Source organism: Lissotriton vulgaris, chromosome 4_1 (assembly GCF_964263255.1).
Source record: "Lissotriton vulgaris chromosome 4_1, aLisVul1.2, whole genome shotgun sequence".
Classification (NCBI taxonomy): domain Eukaryota; kingdom Metazoa; phylum Chordata; class Amphibia; order Caudata; family Salamandridae; genus Lissotriton; species Lissotriton vulgaris.
Genome location: NC_141691.1, coordinates 171,010,362 through 171,028,430, shown reverse-complemented (window position 1 = coordinate 171,028,430; position 18,069 = coordinate 171,010,362). Strand labels below are relative to the sequence as shown.

Below are 18,069 nucleotides of genomic sequence, written 5' to 3'. Positions count from 1 at the left end.
TTTTGCAGAAGACACTAAACACTGGAAAGAGTCCAATACTTATCCTGTTGCACCACTGAATACTCAATATATGTTTTAACAACTAGATGACTCCATTGTGTGTCACATCAGCACCACACCTCTCTGATGACGCCACATGTCCTTCCATTTTCACGTCAGTGACAGAATTAAATAACAAACAACGACAATGCCACTGTGGTGCATATGAAAGAGCTGACTTTTGCTCCCAATATCCAGTCTATATGCTCGTCTCTCTCTCTGCAGATCCACCATGCTAACATCACCCCTACTGCAATAGCCAACGCCATCCTAGGAGCCTCACTAAAATAAAAGATACATTTCTGTGATACCCTATGTAACAAAGGAATTCATATCCGAAGTTACTGCGTGTGTCACCGTATAACTGGAACGAACTGTGCTCCTTTGTGACCAGTGAGAAATCTACTCCATCATCATGGAAAGGAAGCCCTCATCCCGAGCGAGGGTACCTGCGCGTGAGCCGAGCAGCAAGACGAGGGGAGCCTTGGTCCCCCTAGGACTCTGCACAGACTTCAATGCCACTGATTTTAACCTTCTTTTCTAAGAGGTAGAAATAGGGATCCTCTTTGAGGACAGTGGATTTATTCCTTCTCTATAGTTTCACAAGCAAGGTCACCATTGCATTTTATTCATTCTGTAAGCTACACCCACCTCCTGCTCATGCTGCCACTCTAGATCGATCCAGTCCTTGCGGTCGTCAATTTATTGTATGTGTTTCTATAGCACATTGCAAAAGCGATTTATAAAGATTGAACAAAATGTTACAATACATTTATAAAAAGAAGAAAAAGGGTAAAAGAGCAACAACTATAGAAAATAACAACCAAGATAATAACCAGGGACAGAAATATTACAAAGTATCAGCATTCAGACTCGCAGACAATGCAAAAAATATCAAATACAATCATTCTGATCAGGTCATGACCAGGAAGTCAGAATGAGGAGGAGAAGATGGAAGGGGGTACAACGACAAATCCAGCAGGTCCATGCATGACTCTGCGCCTCGAAAGGCGAATCCACAGGCCAAGACCCCGGTTTTAGAAATGTTTGAGGTCCAGCCTTTGCATAGCCATTTAGGGAGAGCAGAAGAAAGAAAGGCCCCAGACCAGGGAGTCCAGAAGTCATGTTCCACTGATGCTGTAATGCGAATAACACCTGGGTGCCACCCAGCTGTGAAAGTTCTATCATTCCACAGGGGTCTGTCTGCCCAGTTGCAACACCTGGGAAACAGGATTGGGAAGTTTCCAATCCTTAGGGACCCCACCTTTGAACTGAAGACTCAAACATATCTCTGAGGTGTCAGAATAGCAGCCAAGATATTTTGCAGGGAGGGTCCATCGTTTTGCGTCAAATTGCTACAAGCCCCAAGCTTTGGAATCTGAGCCAGTTCACTGTAGGCTGACCCAGCTGGGGACATCATTCTCATTTATGATCAGTTTATTGTCACTTCTTGTCACTATAGACTGATGCTGCGCATCCTTAAAGTGTTTGGTCTCTCACTAACCCCACAACTCCAACATCTTCATGGTCCACACTCTAGCCCTGCCTTGCAGTTCTAGGGTCATTTTTCAGTTATGATTTTTTTGCCTCAGGCATTAATAGTCTCTTACCTTTAGGAGGAAAGATCTCCAGCAATGTAACTATTTCACTTCACTGCCAGGTGGCTTATATAATGAGATAGGAATAAGAGCAAAAATCCCTCTTTAAATACATCTGAACTGTATTGCCTCTTTGAGGCTCAGAAGGGATGCCCACCTGTCTAACTCCAGCTGGTGGTCTTTTTAGGTTTCGCCCACGCAGAACGCATGTGCTGCATAGGCAATAGACCGTTAGCTATCGCTATGGCTTTTCAGCCAAAAACGTGCACGCGTTCCATTGCCTTCAATGGCAACGCGTGCACGTCTGGCGATTCACTTGCGGGAGCAAGCGCCGCCAGATGGTAGCAATTATCGCTCCCGCAAGTGAATCGCGTAGGCCCCCCTCCTCCCCCCTGCTGAAGCGCGCGCGCGCCTCCCCCTGCTGCCGGTAGCCTGCCGCGCTTGTTGTAGTTGTATATAGAGCGAACTAGAACCGAAGCTATCAGAGCCCTTCAAATGAGCACCAATTGGTACATGGCACAAGGTCATAAACAGGAAGCACAGATACTTGGAGCATGACAGTTACAGCTTAAGTCCAAATAATCATATCACTGCAAATCTGAACAACTTTCTGGTTCAAAATTAATATATAAATTCCATATCCGTGATATCTGCTCCAGAAGCGATGTAGTCTTTTACACTCCAACATGGGGCCCGCTCGGATATTCTTAATGTCCGATGAGTGCAGTCTTGTCTGTATGGTTCAACCAATAGACTCCCGAAGGTTGCTCATTGGCGGACTAAGAGTTGAAGTTTAGCCAATGAGCCTGGGAACGCCAAAGTAAGGCTGTCACTCCCCACGCGTTACGAACCAAAGAGAAGTGCTTACTGCTTTGTAAGAGGGCAGTGTTTACAGCGGACTGATTGTCCCGCCCGTCTGTCTGTTTCTATCCCCACAGTGTACCGGTACCATGGCCTCCCTGTAGCATTCTAGGCTCCTGATCCAGACTCCCGCCTTCGAAACCCGTTTTCCTCCCCGCCAGTTGGCCCGTGCCGGACACTGAGGCTGCAGCATGGTGCGGCGGAGTCCCAGCATCGGGTAGTAAGAGGGTAGCTGTGCATTTACCCCCACTGACATCAGCAGTTTGACACTACTCCTAAGCTATTATGAACTGTACTCGTGTCGGCGCCTATCAGTGCACTCGCCTGTTAGTGGCACTTTCATATATGCCGACATTATTGACGAGGAAAGAAGTATTGGGCGAGCAAACAAATTGAATGGGAGAGCAGAGCCAAGGATTTTGCTTGACTCTTAGAACCTGCGCACAAGCCGAGCCCTGAAAATGTTTTCTATGTAAATTATACAACAAACAGCACATAAAATAGTGTATTTCCTTGACATCTGCACGTTTTGAAAATTAATATGTAAACATTACAACTCTGCACTGGGAGGAACTTAGTAAAAGTGACAGTTTTCAAACATGAGCTAAGAGACACTACAGTTGTACTGTAAACCCTGTAGCAGCCCAGATTATTATAAAGCAACATAATAGCCTGCTAAAGCAAATGCAATAGGTGCTTGTACAACTGATATTCTGACCTCACATATTTAAAATTGCATTTCTACACAATAATAAAGAACAAGCATTGGCATAGCCAATAGGTCCCGCCATTGGGACCTTATAAGTGTTTAGCCATGCAACAGTTGATGTTGTTTCACCAAGGATATTGTGCTGGATAACTAACTACTTATGCCAATGCCTGTTTGATCAGCCATAGACTGAGGGCCTGAAGGGGCACTGATGAAATGTAACAACAGAAGATGTAGCCATGTAAACTAGGAGGACAGTTAGAACTGAGCAATAACAAGAAAATGAGGCCTTTAATCTAGCGGGCATTTAGAAAGCGCCCATTGTTTCCCTTGGTTCTGTGTGTCTTTTATATGTTCTTTTTATTGGATTTGCATCATAAAAGCAGTATACAAACAGAAAGAAAGGACTTTTGGATGAAAGCGATTATACAGATGGGCGTATCTAACTTAAAAACACTGCCAAAGTACATTATGTTTCCTATAATATGTAATTTACTCTAAATAAATCACAATAGATAATCAGCTTTATTCAGCACTTCACTCCCTGTCAAAACAAGTCAAATTCACCTTTTGTTCAGGGTGTAAGAAGTTTTATTGTTCTTTTCTTCCAAACTTTGCAAAGACCTCTGAACAACTTTGCGACTTCAGAAAATGGCCTCCGTTTTAGGCTTTCATCACATTTGCGAGAAAATTGCAACTTGCGTTACAATTTAAGTCAAGTGGCACAAGGTACCTTTTTTCCGAGACAAATGCTTCATACATGTGCTGCGGTGAATTGAAAAAAATCTAAAATATAAGAGGTAACCCTGCAGAAAAAAGAATGCATATATTTTCCATCCCCAATGGTTTTATTAGAGTGAACATTATCCCGAAATGAATGAGAATAATCCAACACTGTGCCGAAATGTGACGAGGGAGAGCTTACATCGGGGAAAGAAGGACCTGCTGTGGCTGTTAAATCTATGCAATGTGCCTAGAAGCTGAACCTCTGGCATTTGCTTTGCATTAAGAATGTTAATAAATAAAGAAAAAATCAGGAAGAGCAAAAACCATTACATACTCCTGCCTTTGAAGTTACAACTAATTGACCCGGTCACTTAACTCATTGTTTGGCGAATATATGTTGCCACCCTTTGTTCCGACAAATCATTTCTCAGATTTTTCAATGAAAAACACTGCAATCGCAATTTATACTGTTCCTATTCCCCATCCTCTAAATGATCAGCGCGTTTGTTTGCAATACAAAAGCGTTGTATGGTGACCAGCTATCACAGGCCTGTGAGGCTTGAGCTCTCTTGGAGGAAGAAACAGCTGTCCAGGATGAAAACCACAGTCTATTGTGTCACAACTGTGGGTGCACACGGCAGGGGGATGCAGATGGCAGTGGTTCCAGCCCATTCTGCATTACTGCTAGCGTTTTCCAGAGGCGAGGTAAGGCAACCTTAGAGTGTCATCTAGTGGTGGTGCCAAAATACTGAAAACTGCCACAAAGTAGCAATTTTTTCCCATTGTAGGGGAGCGCATCTGCTGTCGAAATTCTAACTTGCTTGAAAAGCTGAAAATATTGTACAGTTCTAAACTATTACAGCAGCGGCTCCTCTGCTAAGGCGGAGTAGCGTCGCCCACTGCGAGCCTGTGTGCTTCCTTTTTAAAAAAAAAAAAAAATCCTTTTTTACCCCTCTTCCAACCCCGCCTCACCACCCTCATTAAGTAGCAGCCGCCACTGAACTAGTGGGGTGAAATTTAGATTTGCACCATCCGACCAACTGAAAGATAAAAGTTTTCCCCAACTGGTCTGGCTCTTGAAATTAGATTTTTTCAAGACAAAGCCAAGAATCGCCTTTTAAACATGAGGAACACAGCATTTAAAAAGTTAACTTTGAAAAAGATTACCAGAGGTGACAGCTGAAAGACAGCTAGAAGGAAGGGGAATGCTTTTGGTGCAGTCCGTGTTGAAATAGGCCACACAGGCACTTTTTTTTATAACGCTTTTATTGAATTTTACAATATGCCATGACAGGAATAAAAAAGAAATTGCAACACTAACACTAGTCCTGTGCTCCTTGTTTCTACCTCCCCATAGCCACCCCGCCCCATACACAGCAACAGAACCATGCAACATTTGTAGATCAGCGCCTGACCCCACGTATGACCAGGTCTCGCCCTCCATGAATGAGATAGGAAAGCGCTCACATCCCATCTCTATGCCTCTATGAGCCGCCCTCCTACCCCAAACCTGCTGTGTTTCTGAGGGCAACCCCTAGCCGCATCGACTGGCCGTTCCCTGACCATGCACCAGTCTACCCCTTTATTTCCACGCTGCCACCGATGGCGGGGACTCTGCCTTCTAGAGCGCGCCACATCCCTCTTAGCCAGTGTGAGACCCATCTAGAGAAGTATCGTGCCACATTGAAACTTTACTTGTATTCATGTAGCTCTTGCTACCCCTGATGAGGTGTTGAAGCGCTTTTCGGTGAGTAGCACACTACTCTGTAACCCAAAAGGATTAGTGGTGGATTAGTATAGAGAAATATGAGTTAATTTGAGCGGTGGACATATAAGTCTGTTCATTGGAATGCATAGGATAACGAAGGGATAGAAGAGGGAGGAGTCTAGAGAGTGTTATTTGGGCGATCATCAAGTCAGTTCTAAGCTGTCAATTATGTACCAAAGGACAAGCTTCGGGTCTTGAGGTATCGACTGAGCCAGCACATGCATCACGCAGTTCAGGATACCCTCCCAGAACAGGGCACCCTCACCCTATAGTATGCAGAAAGTCTCAACCTGGCTGCTGTAGGCACAGGGGCAGGACATCAAGTGTTGGGCCTTTTATCTATACACCTCTAGCCATAGATGACAACACAGAAGTGACAGAAGCAGGAGGTGACAGACACTGCAGCAGGGTGCCAGCTTCTTTGTTAAAAGGTATGCAGCTGGTGCCAACGTTCCTCATTCTCAGGTTTCAGGAGGATGGCTTTGGCAACAGGGCAGAAGGGTTGGTCTAGTTTCTAGAAGTATTGGAAAGATCATATAGCCCATTTCTGGAAACATAATCTATTCAGATCACATTCCATGACAACACAAAATATTTTCCTTAGAAGGATTATTTTTCTTTTGTTTTTTACTAAACCATTTCCGTATCCATATTTCAAAAGGTTAGCAGAAAATAGAGCAGTTTATGTTTCGATGACAAATTTTTATGAAATTGCAACATAGTGAGGGTAGGTATAACCACTTATAAAAGAAGTGACATATTAAGCTATGAAATACATTGATGGTATAACAGGGTCACACAATCAGCAGAAAGAAATCCAGGAGAAGGCATGAAGGAGAAGGCGGTGCCTGGTTGCTTCCTTGTGTCCTAAGTCCCACCACAGACATGTGCTGAAGTTGCCCATCTCTCTGCCCTTCCTCCCTCACATCCTGCTCCACTCAGACAGGCCTGGGAAGAGGGACTCCGTTTTATAACGTTTCACTGAATCTCCATGTAGTGGAAGATCACCAGTAACTGCCCCTTGTCCTTCATTAACACTGGCGTCTCTAGAGGGGGGCTAGACAGGGCCTGTGCCACACCTCACATTTGTCATAGAACCCTCTTGTGCCACACCGCCACAGCGGTTGACTGATGCTTTGTGCCAGGAGTTGCAAGGCGAGAAAAAGAGGCGCTGGATCTTGCAACACACATTGATATTTCCAAATACCTTTCACTGTAAAGCAACAATTCTATGAGGCACTACATGAGTCTAAATATGCATGTATATGATATATAAATATATATATATAAATATATATATATATATATATATATATATATATATATATGACACCAACTTCCTTCGTGGATACCTTTGCAAGCAAAGAGCGAAAGAACCGAGCCCAAACTCCGTTTTGCATGTGAAATTGATTTATTCAGTCATAAATTGGCAGGTATATATATATATGTGCTGCCCAATAATAAAAGTGGGTCCCTGCTAAAATATTAAGAGTGGCGCCCATGTTGTTAATCTGAAAGCGGGAGTCGTGCTCAAACCTAAAGCGCGGAGCTCGGGGGGCAGAACGGGGATGAGAGCCAGCAAGTCGAAGGGCCATTGTTAACGTATGTTGATTGATTTCAGCGAGCCGCACATAACCAAAGAATAGTGCGCCTGCCATTCGCGAACCTGAGCGTGCTTGCGTTTAAAAAAGAACATATAGCGCATCTTAAAACCACGCTGATTTAAATAAACATTTATTATGGCATGAGCATGGCCTCCATTCTGAAACATGAACATGAGATAAAGCACCGCCATGGTGCTTAAAAAAATACAAGCGGTTGCAGGAAAACATGGCGTGCGTGCAATAGGAGAACTAATTTAAGAAATCAGTGCTCACAGACTGTAAATCAAACATACTGAGTAACAACCCACGTAAGAGGGGCAGTTCTCATGGGAGGTTGCAAAAGGAGAAAAGGAGGGACTACTAAGCCTATTCACGAATCAAAAGCAACCATTTAGAAAGGACAGTAACAGCAGCCAATTGAAAAAATCGGAGGAAAATGGACAGAGCTTCAAGTCCATACCTGAATACATATGCCTCGAAGAGACAGCATAAGCGCTGCCTAGGCGAGACCTAAAAAGGACTTTGAAAGTGAGAGAGCAAGCAACACGTATGGCTAATTTTAATGTGTAAGTACTGTGAATATTCTTTATAAATAAATGCGTGCCTACACACATTGGTGGTGTTCAAACCCACACTGCTATTGCTATTCTGATGTGAATACACTTACTATACATGTTGATGAATGCAAAATACCTTAGAACCTGCTTCTGACGAGTCTTCACTAAATATAGCTTAGAGTCTCCATATCACGCCTGGAATGTTTGAGTCTCTGGTTAATGACTGTCTGCTTGAAGAGTAATCAATGGGGAATAACAGAGTGGGCAGCAGTCCACGAGTCCTGTAGAAAAAGAAAGAACACATAATCCACAACGAACTTGAGAAGTCTGTCCCTTTAATTCTGGTCCAACAATAAGATCACAGAATAGCTCATACATGAAATATGACCCAGAGGCGAGGGAGGTCACATGATAAAGAGGAAGATGGAATTTCCCTATTTTATCCATTACCAGGTAAACGCCACCGTTTCCTCAAAAGCAGTACAACCCCGATAATATATCTTAAGTGTTGTCAAAAAACACACTAGCCTCCAGCCTAAATCAGTATCAGTAGGGTAAGGCATGCCAAAGTACAGCCGGCAGCGTGATGACGTCACTGGGCGACGGATAGGGCCAGCTGGCCCTATGATCTCAGGGACTGGCGATCCAGACTGCAGGAATGTGAAAAGCCAGCATTAGGCCACGTGTCGTCATTTCCGGTGAATCACCTCACTCTGTAAATGTCAGTGCCTACACTGCACGCTTGGCGTCTGCACACGTAGCAAAGCCGGCTGCCTGCCCGCCCAGTTATTATCCACCATGATTATAACATAGTTAAATAGACGTTTTAGTTATAATCGATTCTCTCGCTGCGCCCCATAGGGCCCTCACAACTGGACCGTTGGCAGCATGGTCGGGTGTACATTGGAAGGTGACAAAAAGAGACATTTTGTTAGTGTGAGCCATTTTAAGGTCCCAAAAACCTACAGACCAGGTGGCTGGATGAAAGAATGACTGACTGATGGAATAGTTTGGCCTTCACGCATTTGCATTTTCACATCCGACCCATGGCAGTGATATATGCATTGTTATGATAGCTTGTAAATTAATTACTGTTCCATATCAGCCACGCAAAGCATGATGGTCGCAACGCATTTTTCCCAGGGAGACAAGTGCACAAAAAATGATCTGCAAAGACCAGTAGTTTTTTGTGGTTCATAAAACCACAAAGCAGTGATATGTAACGTAACAACCCAACACACTATAGCGTCCCACAACATAAGATAATGTATGCCGCTTGCAAGGTTCACGCTATCAGGTCTCTTTGTGCTACAAGGTTGATTGTTATCCAACCCGATGGCACACAAAGCAACACAAATCATCCATTTCTGGGGGGCTCAAAATCATGAAGTTAAGTCATCAAAATGCCTGGGGTAGATGAAGTGACATCACATGCCCTTTGACCCTCACTTTCAGTCACACACACGTTTACACATGCACACACTGTTCACACTTACACACACTCTCGCTCACATAAACACACTCCCACCCGCAAGCATCAGGGGCGGTTCTAGGCTCATGACGGCCCTGGGCAGGGAGTGTAGGTAGGGGGCCCCGGAAGAGGGGGTCCGGGCGGGGCAGAGCGCGGAGGCCAGTGAGGGGGGGTCAGGGTGTTTTGAAGAGGAACAGAGCCAGAGGCCGCCAAATCCCTGCCAGGGGCCGCCACGCAAATATGTATCCATCCTCAGAGGATTATTATATTAAGGATATATATTGGCGTGGTGGCCCCTGGGGTTTTGTGGCCCTGTGCAGGTGCACAGCTTGCACATGCCTAAGACCGCCCCTGCAAGCATGCAGACAACATACGTTTAAAAGCATTGTTTTTATTTACCTCAGCTTCCATGGAAAGTTGCATTCCAACTAATTATACTCCATATTTTATTACACTAAGGGTAAATTACACGATATTCAACACCTAATCAACTCATGTACACTCTCAGACGGGAATTATTTAAGGGTAATCACAGATTTCACCAGTTTGTGTACAGTAATAAAGTCACTCCTAACTGTCCCAGATCAAAGAACAGATAGGGATCCCAGGTGGTTTGATCGCAATTGTTCAGCCGCAAACAGGGCCTTACCTAAGACACTGAGTGTAAAACCTAGATGTCAAATGGAGGTTAGGGTGGCAAGAAAGAAGTACAAATCTACAATAGGGGAACGCAAGGCAGCTATATTGATAGAGCACTGGGAGGTGTTAGTTGATTCTGCAGCAGGGAAGAACGGAACTGCTTTCTGGCCTGCAGTGAAAAGCATGCGTAATATGGGGAACCAACTATCCACAATTAGCTGCACTATCCCAAGCAATCAGTGGGAAGATAATTTCTCCAAAGTGTATGCCACACCTCCAAAGGTAAATGACAGCCACACACCAGGTCAATTGTGTTCTTTACAGATTAGCCTAGGTGAGGTGATCGCGGCTATCAAACAGAGTCTTGGTAATAAGGCCCCTGGGCCAGACGGTTTTCCAATAGACATTATTAAATGGAAACCGGAACTCTGGGCACCTATCCTAACAAATGTATTTAACAGTCTACCTCTAGTGCCAATGCCAGATACATGGTCTACAAGCATAATAGTGCCAATATACAAGAAGGGTGAGAGAACAGACCCAGTAAATTATAGACCAATTTCACTCCTAGATAACACCCTGAAAATCCTGGGTCGAGTTTTATATAATACGGTCAATGGATGGGCAGAGGAAATAGGCGTTTTAGACCCCTGTCAAATGGGCTTCAGAAGTAGGGTTGGGAAGACAGAACAGTGTTTGAATTTAAATTTAGTAATTGGCAAATATAACATCGCCAGGCCTTCACCAATTTACTTAGCTTTTATAGAAGTATCGCCCGCATTTGACTTAGTAAATAGGTCTAAATTGTGGTCTGTTCTTCTAGATTATGGCCTAGATGAGCCCCTTGTACCCTTTTTGCCTATTTGCACACTGATACAAAAGCCCAAGTAAGGATCGGGATGGCGGGGGAAATCTCCGGGGCCATAAAGGTGGAAAGAGGAGTTAGACAGGGGTGCGTTTTAGCACCCCTGTTGTTCATTATTTATAATAATGGGTTAAGTAACTCCCTAAAACTGGCAACTACGGATGTTCCGAAAATAAGAGGGGGATTGTTACCGACACTGCTTTATGCAGATGATGCGGTCCTTATGGGCCTCACACCAAATGCCTTACGTACCCTGGTTAAAACTTTTACACAGTATATGGATAACTTAGACCTTAAAGTGAATTTAAAAAAATCTTTTATTATGTCTTGTGGGCCAAGGAAAAGACAGCTTAGTGTTATTTCGGTAGGAACTGACAAACTATATTCCACAAATACATTTCCCTATTTAGGCATGGTTTTTGCTGCGAACGGTTCGTGGATTGGACATTTGACCCAAGCCACGAGCAAGTTCTCAAAAGCCATTAATTCTATTCTTAGTCTCCTATGGCCTAAGAAAACAGGCGCCTCCAAAGTCATTTTACATTTTTTTAAATTGCAGTGTGCCCCGGTAGCAACATATGGGGCCGAGATATGGGCCTGGGCAAAAACACCCAGCATTCAAACCGAGGAAAATCGTTTTTGCAGGAAAATCCTTGGATCCCCTATTTCTACTTCAGAGTATATCTGTCATTGTGAATTAAACTTGCACTACATATCGGATTTTATAGCAACCAGACCGGCCATGTTTTGGCTGGCTATCTGGAGGAATAAATCAGCCACTTTAACCCATGAAATTGTAAGAGATTGTCTCAACAGTGAGAAAGGGATGACAATCCCTTGGCTCTCTGGAGTTTTTGCATACATTGAGCAGCGTGGGTAAAGGCCATCTTTTTACCGACCCCACCAAGATCGAGCCTACAGACAAAAATGACACAAGGTTTGCACTGTACGCACTTTATAGTAAAGAGAGACTGGAAGGGGAGCTAACCAAATCAACCGTCCACGCCTACGTGGATAAAGATCTGTATAGGCAACCAATTCCATTGTATCTTACGTAACCGATGACAAATTGGGAAAGATCACTTTTGTTCCGTCTAAGGGCAGGTACTGTTAGATTTTTATTATGTTTCCCACTAGGTTACTTTTCTACAAAATCCATAGACAAGTGTTGTCCTTGTGATGGGGTGAACATACAAAATGATCGACATTTTTTCTTTTCCTGCAAATTTTATCTAAAATACATTAAATGGTTTTTAGTTCCATATTTTAAGAAACAAAGATGTTGCAATTAAGGTCAGAGTCAAGGTAAGATAAAGAAGTAGAAGTTTTATTCAATCAGCCCCACACCTTAAGGCGGTGCGTAGGTCAGTTAGTCAGAATCATAATGACAGTTGGGGGCAAGGGAACGGAACCAGGACAGTGCGGAATGTTGGGGAACCAATCAGGAGGGCAGGGGACAATGGATGCTCTCGCGCAGGAGAGCTGGTAGGCACCACTTGCCTAGGGTTCCGGGGGGAAACCAGAACTAGGTTACAACACATCTTCCTCTCTTGAGAGTTTTAACAGGTAGGCCCAACGTGTGGCAAAGAGAACTTTGGTGATAAGTAAACTAGTAAACATTAGTCACAAATAAGGTCTTAATAACATTTGGAATTGTGGGTGGTTCTCCCTGATGTTTCCTTGGAAACAAGGGCATGAGGAATACTCTGCAAAGAGAAAACTTTGGTGATAAATAAACTAGTCAACATTAGTCACAACAAGGCCTTAATAACAATTGGGATAGTGGACGGTTCTCCCTGATGTTCCCTTGGCGACAAGGGCATGAGGAACACTCTCTGTGTCAGAATGTGATTCCTTGTAGGTTCTGCCAAACCTACCGCTGAAGCAGTGACCGCCAGACTAGGCTTCAGAGACAGAGTGGGAGTCACCGTACAGCTCCGTTTGGTAATCGGAGTGCGTGGAGTGACCCCCAGAGGCTGGTCTGAATGATTGACAGTCAGCTGAGTCAGTGGCAGGTGGGAGATAGTGTGAACTCGTGTTTCTGAAGGTGGGACAGTGTCCTACTTGGTTCTATCATCATCAACCCACATATCTTTGCATAGAACCTTCAGGGTGGGAACATTGTAGGTGTTTGAGTGTGTCCATTTCCTCATCGTCAGACACTACATCGTTTAACTTGCCAATGTTTCGTGTAGGCCCACACACAGTTCAGTTCAATCCTCAACGTGGATGATGAACTTCCGTGAGGGCTCGCTGAGTCTTGTGGTCCACAGATCTTATGCTGGCCCGCAAGTCCAGTATGCATCTAGTCAATTCCTATGTTTACCACATGGTGTGGGCATAGTACTGGTTTGAGTGCCTTCCTGTTCCCTTTATCTGATTCCTCATCATTCACTCCGCCTTGGCAATCCATGTTGGTATTGTGCTCCTGTCTGCTATTACGTGTACTGACTACACCATCCAGGTGAGTGACCACGGCTTTAGGATCCTTTTTCTTGGGATATTTCCAGGACCATGATGCACTGCGTCTACGCTTACGCTTACTCATACAACGGGTATCCCTCGCGTTGTCACCCTCGGTGATAGGTCTGACGTCAATTCTCTTGTTGTACTCTGTACCAGTGTCACTTGTACTTTCCTTTCCAACAACTCTCACTCCTTCAATACATGCTTCCACAAAGACCTGTCCTCCTTCCAATTTCATCAAGTGAGTTCCACTAGAGAATGTGGTTGTGTCCTCTGTGTCTCTTAACTCACATTCTCGCCAGCCTTCCACAAGCCTCTTGTTTTCCCTTAACCGAACTTTGGGGTGAGGACATAGTACGTGTTTGTGTGCCTCTTTACTTTCATTCCCTGGTTCTTCATTATATAACCAGTCATAGTACTCTCCTTGCATGTTACACCTAGACTCCACCAGACACTGACCATCATCTTCTTCCTGGTCACTGTCATCAGCATCATTCTTTCTTGTGATGGGTTTTGACTCAATCAGTGCAGTAGAGTGCCACACTTCCTCATCTTTGTGGCAGGTAGATTTGCAAAAGTCCTCCATTAGCACTGTGGACTGAGATACTATACATGTTCCTTCACAGGCCGGTTCACTTTTATCTACCAGAACTTCTTCACTAATATTGTCCTCAACATCATAACTCATGAATGCATTTTGTTTTATTTTGAATTTGTCAATGGCTGCTTCATTTTTCCATTCTTTACTCCATGCAGCCTTTATCCATCCACTTTTGGTCGTGTACGATGGCTTTCTCTCACTCAACATCTTGGAGCTTGTAATGAGTCTGTTGTTGTTTTGTGCCAGCCTATTCAAAGGTTGAGTACGGTTGGGATCTTTTATTATTTTACATTTCTTCTGTTCTTCCCACCCCAGTACCGAGGGTCCTTCTTCTGAAATATAAACTATACTCCATGTACTTCTCTTCATATAGCTCAATTTTGCTTCTCTACAACCCATTAAGTTAATGTTTTCTCCTGTGTATGTCTTCGGGGATGTGTCAGCTTCCTCTAATTCATTCCCTAGTGTCACAGCCAATTTGCTCTTCCATATATCTTTGTTTATCACTGTATAATTTGAACCTGAATCAGCGATAACGTCAATTCCAACTCCACTTATGTCAATGGTACTCTCAGGTTTGATTTCACTTATGTTCAATTCATTTTTGCAATCACCATTTTCCCAGTGAATATTGTCTCTTTGTGCGTCGACAAACAGTTGCAATTAAGGTCAGAGTCAAGGTAAGATAAAGAAGTAGAAGTTTTATTCAATCAGCCCCACACCTTAAGGCGGTGCATAGGTCAGTTAGTCAGAATCATAATGACAGTTGGGGGCAAGGGAACGGAACCAGGACAGTGCGGAATGTTGGGGAACCAATCAGGAGGGCAGGGGACAATGGATGCTCTCGCGCAGGAGAGCTGGTAGGCACCACTTGCCTAGGGTTCCGGGGGGAAACCAGAACTAGGTTACAACAAAAGACTACTTTCCCTTGAGCAGTCCTACCTGATGCTGCTTACCCTGCACACTGATGAATTGATATTTCGCGCCAGTACTTTCTTGAGAGTTATTACTCATGTACGTAAAACGATGGAAAACCCTTGAAATAATTTCTGTACTGTAGCTGCTAAGCAATGTGTAATTTGTTTTGATTTTAAATGTAATTCGGAAATTATAATCATCTTTTATTGGGATTGTATATATGAGATTGCTTTTATGGATTTGATGAAATTCGAATAAAGATTTTGAATCTTTGAATCTACACGATATTACTCACTAGTAGTATACATTGACAGAAAACAAAGAGAGTAGATCCCCAGCCCATGTCCATAAGGACACCTGCCATTGTGTTCCTGGCATTGATTTCACCACCTCAGAGGCCAGGGGTCGCAAACGCAGTGTCAGGGGTTGCAAGGGGCAAGCCAGGGGTCGCAGCTGCGACCTCTAGCGATCCCTAAATGACTTCACACTCAGAGTCCTTCATGTGTACTCCAGTAACTTTTCCTCCTTACATCACCCGTGGGAAAGGGTTTCCAGAGGACTTGACCAGCACGTACCCCTTCTATTCCCGCCCTCGAAAAGCACATACTCCTGCGATTTTAAAAAGACAAACTTTAGAGGGTGTGAAACATGTACCTCCTCTTCTGTCCTGTTTCCTTTCTGCAGTTTCCACTCCCTGCCCTCGACTTAGCAAAGCAACAGCAAAAAGGAGGCTCTTTAAGATGCAAAAAATGGGGGAAACAGGTGTGTGACATCACTTCCGCTAACTTTGGCATACAGGTGTATTGACCTTCAGTTGTACATACCAATGATGTTACTAGTTTGTGGGTGTTTGCTAACTTTCGCAGTGTCACATGTTTGTAAACCCCCTATCCTGCCTAGGGTGCCGACTTTCTATAACAAACAATCCAACTTGCTGCTGATTGTCCATAGTAGTAAATCCAATCAGCAACCTGTATTGTCTGCTGAGTCAGCGAATAAGTAACACCAAATTTCTCCAGCAGGTCTGTTTTTGCACATGAAAGTTACACCCACACAAACGTAATGAATTTGCGCTAATGGAAAAACATCTGGAAGGACATCAGGTTTGCTGAACTCCACCATCACAACTGAGATTAATAATTGTTAGTGGTATAGTGATTGCTCTCAGGCCAATTCAAGATGCTGATTATACTCTACTAAGGTTGTGGCAAAATCAGCTTGCTCAATTCTTGTTTTGGAAGAGGCATAAATAGAGCTAATTAAGTTGCTCAATTTTTATCCATCGAAAGTCATGAATCGGGGCATATCAGAAACAATTGTGTAGCTCAGTCCAAAGATGAGAACCTACAGTTATGTGTTTGCAGTGTCAGAAATAGACATATTTAATTCTGAGTTGATACATGGACCTCTGAAGACTGGCATATGAGGAAAACTGTAGAAATCAGATTGCAAACAGCAGTTTCATATGGTTATTCCCCATACCATCGAGAAAACTGATACTAGAGGAATAATACCACAAACAGCAATTACAGTTCCCCAGTGTAAAGACAAGTATCAGGTGTATTAAAAAAACTGCTGAAAGATACGAATATTATGTGTTTTAAAAAACTGCCTAAAGAGATGCATTTCAAGTGTATATAGAAAACTGCTGAAAGAGACGAATATCTGGTGTATTAAACTAATGAAAGAGACAAATATCTAGTGTATTCAAAAACTGATTAGAGACAAATATCAGGTGCATTAAAACAATTATAAATATCAGGTGAATCAAAAAACAGCTGAAAGAGACAATATCAGGTGTACTACAAAACCACCGAAAAAGATGAACATATCTGTTTAAAAAAACACGGAAAGAGACAAATATCAGGTGTATTAAAAAACTGATGAAAGAGATAACTATCATGTCTATTTAAAAAGCTGATAAATATCAGATGTATTAAAAAATGTATTAAAGAAATTAATGTCAGGTGTATTAAACTGGTCAAAGAGACAAATGTTAGGTGAACAAAAAAAATTGATGAGAGATGAATATCATGTTTATTCAAAACCTGATGAATATCAGTTGTATTAAAAAACAAACTAATGAAAGAAAAGAATATCAGGTATTTTTTTAAACTCCTCAAAGAGACGAATTTCAGGTGTATTTAAAAAACTCCTGAAAGAGAAAAATATCTGGTGTATTTAATAAATAGCTTTTTGTTAAAACTGCTCAAAGAGACAAATATCTCGGTGTTTAAAAAAACTGCTGAAAGAGACGAATATCTGGGGTGTATTACACAAAGTGCCCCGGGGGCCGCAATGGGTGTTTGCGCCCATGTGGCATGCCCCCGACGCACTCTGGTATTACAGAAGAGGGTGCAGATGCTTGTGTGGCCCCTTCTGTAATACTGAAAGTGCTGGAACACATACAGCACTTGTGCTTTTTCAAGAGGGCGTTCTCTCATTTGCATGAGGGCGTGGCCCCATGCAAATGAGGGAATCCCTTTGCCTCTGCGGCGGTGCTTATTATAGACGTGGGTGCAGAGGCAAAGAAGTTGTCAGGGGGCGCACTGACAGTGCACCACCTAAAAAGTCAGTGCGCCACCCGATAGCAGCCCTCTGGGGGGAGCATATGGGGTCCCATAGACCCCCCCCAAACATCCCCTTGCAGGCGGGTGCAGTCACTCACTGCACCCGCGGTAAGGTGATCTCTAATCCCCTTTAAAAGTGCAGGCAGGTTGCTGCCTGCACAGTGGAACAACGAGCGGATGCTTCAAAGCTGTTTTTCACCTGAATGCGCTGCCCCCAGGGCAGCACAAGTTTGCGGCTGCCCCCAGGGCAGCACAAGTTTGCGGTTGCCCCCAGGGCAGCACAAGTTTGCGGCTGCCCCCAAGGCAGCACATTCTATGTAATAGGGCACACTTTACCAGCTTGCCCCCGGCGCACCTGTGCGCCGGGTGCAAACAGGGAAAGTGCGCCCAATAACTAATAGGACCCCAGGGTCCATATTATGCGGCCCCTTCTGTAATACCAAAGTGCCCTGGGAGCACGCACAGCAGGCACACACGCCAGTTGCCCCCCCCCAGTGCACTTCCGTAATACGGCCCCTTGTGTCAAAAAATGGACAAAAGAGATGAATATCATATCTGTTAAAAATCTGAGGAATATCAGGTGTATTACAATAAACAGACGCACGAGATGACTATCGGGTGTATTAGCACGTTTTGTATCACATTGGTCTCATGAGAGACCTAAGAAGTTGTGGCAT

The 18,069-nt window shown here is 43.7% G+C and overlaps 1 protein-coding gene across 6 annotated transcripts in view; it reads right to left on the bottom strand.

Moving 5' to 3' along the window:
* Positions 1–18,069, bottom strand: part of LOC147718541 (synaptotagmin-like protein 2) — a 684,078-nt gene that overhangs the window by 535,102 nt on the left and 130,907 nt on the right. Inside the window, exon 2 of one of the 6 annotated variants that reach the window (XM_086918472.1) lies at positions 7,999–8,143. The exons of the other annotated variants lie outside the window; for them this stretch is intronic. The gene's annotated coding sequence lies outside the window, so the exon portion shown is untranslated. The remainder of the gene's footprint in view (positions 1–7,998; positions 8,144–18,069) is intronic. 6 annotated transcript variants of the gene reach the window in all.